Source organism: Vulpes lagopus, chromosome 15 (assembly GCF_018345385.1).
Source record: "Vulpes lagopus strain Blue_001 chromosome 15, ASM1834538v1, whole genome shotgun sequence".
In the NCBI taxonomy this organism is placed as follows: Eukaryota; Metazoa; Chordata; class Mammalia; order Carnivora; family Canidae; genus Vulpes; species Vulpes lagopus.
Window position 1 is genome coordinate 39,860,894 of NC_054838.1, and position 6,523 is coordinate 39,867,416.

Consider the following 6,523-nt stretch of genomic DNA (forward strand, 5'->3'; position numbering starts at 1 on the left):
AGTCTGCTTCCCTCTCTCCCACTGACCCTCTCCCGACTTGTGCACAAGCACATGCTCTCTCTCTCTATCTCTCTCAAACAATAAATTTTTTTCAAAAGAAAAAAAAAAAAGGAATGGAGAAAAGCCAACCATTAAGTTATACTGTTTTGATTTCGGAACAAAGAAATATATAAAATTAATAACTCCAGCTTGCTCATCTAAGAAACCAGAGTAAAATAAAAGAGCAATTTATATTTATAGAAGAAAGCAGTAAAAATAATTAAAAAACTGGAGCAGAAATTGATGAAATTGAAACCAGAAAAACAGAGAAAATAAAAACCAAGCTGCTTCTTTAAAAAGGTCAATAAAACTGATAAATTTCTGGTTTGGTGAACCAAGAGAAGGATTGTGATGTTCTATTCAACATCACATTGAAAGTTCTAGCTAGTGCAATATAACAAGATAAGGAAATAGATGGTATACACATTAGAAAGAAATTACATGCAAAATTGTATTCATGGATGACTTGACTGTCTATGTAGACAATCTCAAAGAATCTACAGCAACAACAACAAAATCCTATATTAGGATAGTCACAGGAAACAGACATAATATATAAGCATCATGACTTCACTATATACCCAGAGTGAATAATTGGGATTTGAAATTAAAAAAAAATATATATATATATGGTTTAGTATATACACATATATTTCTCTGTTCTGACAGCTGACAGAATCTAAAAGAAAAACATCCCAGTACCAGTGAGCATACCACTGCCCAGATCTTGGTTTATTAAACCATTGTCAAATATAAGAGAACCCGGGCTGCAAACCTCCGGCTGATTGTAGGACTGGCAGAGGAAATTTACAAGATGTGCCTAGAGCATTTTCTAGTGCCAAAAATAAGAAAGTACTCATAAACAAACACCCCATAATGGGGATCTGTCCAAGAGACACAGGGGGCAACTGAAAGAGTTCCCCATGGCTAAAAGCTGGAGCAGCTTGAGCAACAATGTAAATGGTTTTGTACTGAATTATAATTCCATGTACAATACAAATACCAGTAAACCTATATTGAGGTAAACAAATGATTGAATAAAGAAGTAAGTAAAGAAATAAAGGGGAGGGGACTAATCTCTTGCAGAAGAATTCCAAGTAATTTATGTAGATACTCTGATTTGAGGAGGTTTAACAGTTAAGTGTGTGCTGTGCATAAAAACTTTCCAAAGATTACAGTATACAAAAGTGGAAAAAGAGGACCATTATAGTGGAGAATCTTGCCAAACCCCACCTCAGTCATGTGATTAAGATTAACAACAGGGGTGCCTGGGTGGCTCAGTCATTTAAGCATATGACTCTTGGTTTCCACTCAGGTTATGATCTCAAGGTTGCGAGATGGAGCCCTGTGTTGGGTTCTATGCTCAGCACGGAGTGGGCTTGTCCCTCTTCCTCTGCTCCTCCTCCTCACCCCCTGCTCTCTCTCATTAAAAAATAATAATAACATCAATAGTAATGGAATATTTTCTTGATATGATGTAATATGTTTGGCACTTTACCTCTGTGGTCATTCAAAAAATGCATAACCCCAGTCTAATAATGGGAAAAGCATCAGAAAAGTCCCAATTGAGGGACAGTCTACAAAATATCTGATCAGTATTCCTCAAATCTATAAGGTCATCAAAAACAAGGTTATTCTGAGATACTGAAACAGCCAAGGGTAGCCTAAAGAGATGTGATGTTTCTGGAACAGAAAAGTGACATTAGGTAAAAACCAAGTAAATCTGGATAAAGCACAGGCTTTAGTTAATATATCAATATTTGTTCCTTAACTGGGAAAAGTGTACTATACTATAGTGGATGTTAATAAAAGGGGAAATAAAGGAGAAGTATGAGAAACACTATCCTTTCAAGTTTTCTGAAAATTTAAAACTATTCTGAAATAAAAAATTTAAAAAAGAAAATGATAGGAGAAATAAAAGAACTGATTTATTTTCCAAGAAATGTCAACCAAGGTATTATTGAGCCAACTGCAAACCTTTAGTACCCGGGAACCTCAATGTCTGGGGAAGAGCAGATGCCTCAATGGTAAGTAGGTCTTTGCAAGACAATTGGAGGATACTATACATTTTTTTAAGGTACAGTTCCTATTATTACATACTCTCTGTAATTTATCTCTTCATTCTAGAATAGTTCTAGGAACATACAAACATTTTCTAATATGTCTCATATTAAACAATGTATTTCATTTCCTTCTGAAACTCCTGATTTTTGTTTTCTGGAATTCTACAGCAAATTCTCGCACATACTCTACTCAGATTATACTAAAAATACTATTGTCAATGTTACTATTGACTTCTAAACATCTGATTCAAAGATTTCTTACCCGTTCTCCTCTTAGACAAATTGTCAACAGCATTTGGGACAGATGCTTTTTTTAAATATATTTTTTATTGGAGTTCAGTATGCCAACATATAGCATATCACCCCGTGCTCATCCCGTTCGGTGACCCCTCAGTGCCCGTCAACCAATCCGCCCCCACCCACTTCCCTTTCCACTACCCTTCGTTCGTTTCCCAGAGTTAGGTGTCTCTCATGTTTTGTCACTCTCACTGATATTTTCACTCACTTTCTCTCCTTTCCCTTTTATCCCCTTTCACTATTTTTTTTTATTCTCCAAATAAATGAGACCATATAATGTCTGTCCTTCTCAGATTGACTTATTTCACTCAGCATAATACCGTCCAGTTCCATCCACGTAGAAGGAAATGGTGGGTATTTGTCGTTTCTAATGGCTGAGTAATATTCCATTGTATACATAGACCACATCTTCTTTATCCATTCATCTTTCGAAGGACACCGAGGCTCCTTCCACAGTTTGGCTATTGTGGCCATTGCTGCTAGAAACATCGGGGTGCAGGTGTCCCGGCGTTTCAGTGCATCTGTATCTTTGCAGACTCCTACATTCTTGAAATACTATTGTTTTGTTTTCATCACATCCTGGTTAACTTACTCTTCTCACTGGCAATTCCATTTTAATCACTTGTCCTTGCTTCTCCTTTTCTGTTAGGCCTCGGAATGTTGCAGTACATGAGGGCTCCATCCAATGTTCGCTAACGCTCTTCATATATACTATATTCTCCCCGCCTCAGGATTAGGATTTATTCATTTATTTGAGAGAGAGAGAGAGAGAGAGAGGGAAAAGGGGGACGAACAAGGGGAGGGGACAACCAGACTTCACTGAATACAGAGCCTGATGTGAGGCTCGATCTCACAACCCTGAGATCATAATCTGAGCTGAAATCAAGAGTCAGACGCTTAACCGACTAAGCCACCCAAGTGCCTCAGATATACTATTTTCTTAGGTGATTATCAACAGAGAGGTAGTAACAACTCCATTAAGTTATCTAAAATACATTTCAAGTCCAACGCAGCAAAACGGATCTCTTGTTTTAATCCTACTTATTTCCCTCTACCCTTCTCTGTCTCAGTAAATGGCATTAGTGTCTATCCCACTGTTTGGGGGAAGGGAGGAAATACCTTAAACATTTTCTAAATAATTGCCACATACTTCTGATTTTACTTTCAAGAGTGAAACCCTGTTCCCATCTAATATTCTCCATTTCTACCACAAACACTTTAATTCAAATCACTGTCATCACTTACACATCACTTACACAGGATACTGCAGGAATCACTTAATTGTCATATTTATTTCCTATTTATCAATGTCCTGTGGTATTTAAATGAAATTTTCTTAAAAACCCCTACCTTGGGTGATTGGGAAGTCAATATATTTTCTCATGGTATCTGCAAATCTGTGTGGAAATTTATTCTCACAGTTTCTTCTGTCCTTTACCTTATATGCCTAATGGACTCTAAAATCCATTTAGAAATCAAATTTTTTTCCTCTCAGCTGCTTTCTTCTTTGACATGTGCCACTGTGATGTGGGATATACTCCCTTTTCAATACTTTTTCTCGAGTACATCTGCACAAAGCATATATATAAATTTTTACTAAAGTCTGAGGTAAAAATTACAATGGAGACCCATAAGACTGAATGTTAGAATCTGCTGTTACTAAGAATATTTCGGGGGGGCACCTGGGTGGCTCAGTGGTTGAGTGTCTGCCCTTGACTCAGGGTGTGATCCCAGGGTCCTGGGCCTGAGTCCCATATAGGGTGTCCCTGCAGGGAGCCTGCTTCTCCCTCTGCCTGTGTCTCTGCCTCTTTCTCTGTCTCTCATGAATAAATAAATACAATCTAAAAAAAAAGAGGAATATTTCAGGCATTCTTGATGCTCAAAATCATAACAGTGGTTTCTTTCTCTCTGCCCACTTGTGATGCCGCTCAGCCTTTTCTCTTCTCTCACTTCTTGTTCTATACTATAAATTATTATGCAGTCCAGCTTACATATCATTTTGTTTTACTGTCTCTTTTCAAACTATGTCCCAGTGAAGGAAGGAAGGAGAAAAAGAGAACATGTTATATCTTTCACATTCAAAGTAACTCATCAAGATATTTTTCTAAATAAAAGCCATCTAGCTCCAGGGAGAAACTGTTCCAATCCTTAAGGCATAAAAAAGCAAGCATTTAAAAAGCTCCAATACACAGATATCTATTCATACATTCCCCTCTCAATGATTATCCTTTGACTATGCAATAGACTCCAGATTTCCTAAAATAGGTAATCTGATCCTAAACTGTTCTCAGTCTTATCGCCCCTTAAATCCCTTCGAACATGGCATGCTATGGTCATATCATTAAATTCCTCCTTCATTAACCAGTCTGCAATCTTTCATGCTTCTGTGCCTTTCTTTATACTTTATACATTTTCACCTGGAATTTCCTTCCACAGTTCACCTCCTTGAAGAATTCATGCTTTGAGTACAACTCTCATATGATCCTTGTTAAACTCGGAATAGAACAGAGTACTCGCTCCTATGTCCCACAACCCACTCGTTTACACCACCAATGAAAGTGGACTATAACTACTGATTGGAGAATCTTTTCTTCCTGACTAGACTGTGTGTCCTTTGAGGTTTATTTTCTTTTCTGTAGGCCAGCACCGAGGAGTTCTAATGCTCAATAAGCATTTCTTTTTTGGCTCCATTATTTTTTAATGAAAAATTACCTTAAGTGTTTATTCTGCAGTCTCATTCATGACCAATGACCTTCATGAATCTGATCCTTTGGATCTCTATAAAACACCCCCACAGTTTCAAATTCAGGGATAGAACAAGGTTCAGGTTTCACTCCTGCTCCTTACTAGCCTTCTATCTTTAGGCAAGTTATCCAGTGTCTCCAGTCCTTATTTTTTTTCTCTGTAAAATGGTCATAATAACATCATCATTATAGGATTAAAAAAACAATTAGATAATACTAAAATATGTAGTTAGGTTAGCACTACTTAAAAGATGGTAAACGATAAACTAATGCTTATCCTTCTTTTAGTGATCTAGAGATGTGATGAAGGATAGCCCTTAGAAATCAAGCATGAGCTGCTCTGAAGGAGAACCCTTGAAAATATAGAGCAGAGGATCCCTGGGTGGCTCAGCAGTTTAGCACCTGCCTTTGGCCCAGGGCGCGATCCTGGAGTCCTGAGATGGAGTCCCGCATCGTGTTCCTGGCATGGAGCCTGCTTCTCCCTCCTCCTGTGTCTCTGCCTCTCTCTCTCTCTCTCTCTCTCTTTTCTCTCTCTCTCTCCTCTCTCTATGTCTATCACAATTAAATAAATAAATAAATCTTAAAAAAAAAGAAAATATAGAGCAGTTGCAAGTACCACATCAAGCACCTCAAACTCAATCTCTGTCCTCCAATTCCTTTCTTCTCCCAAACTGATAGAGACTCCAAAACTGATAAAACTAATAAACTAATATTTCCTCTTTGAACACAACGTTTTTTTCAGAGTAAATAATCAGTTATTATTCTTCCCTTCATATTTGATTTCTGAGCACGTGCTTGCAAGCTGTTCTGTGTCAGAGCTGAAATTGCATATGTGAAAATTATGGAACTACCACATTTTGTTTCTTGGTTATTGATGATAGTAATATGGCAAATTCAAAAACTTCAGAATATATGCAGGAGGGTATATGTGGATTGCTGTGGTAAGGTATTTTTAGGGGTTCTCTAAAACATTGTGACAATAGTTATAGTTTATATCTTGAAGGTTATTTACTTTGTGCATTTTGGTTATCTCTTTTTGGACTGTAAGTGGATGTCTATTTTTTTAATCTTTTATTTTTTACGACTTGAAATATTTATTTCTGTCATGAGAAACACCATGGTTTGAAATTCTATATTCCCAGGTCTGTTAAAGATTATTTTTGTTCTCAGATTGTCTAATATGATACTAGTTTTCAGCTGTCACAGAATGTATTCCATCTTTTTCATTTTCTGAATGAAAATGGTTAAATTATTTCAAGCTGCTCAGTAATTAAAAATAATTTGTTTACCAACTTGGACACAGTTGATTCAGCCCAGAGCTTTCTTGAAATCAAATAATGTAAACTACCAAACAGTTTTTAGCCAAAAGAATAGAAGGAA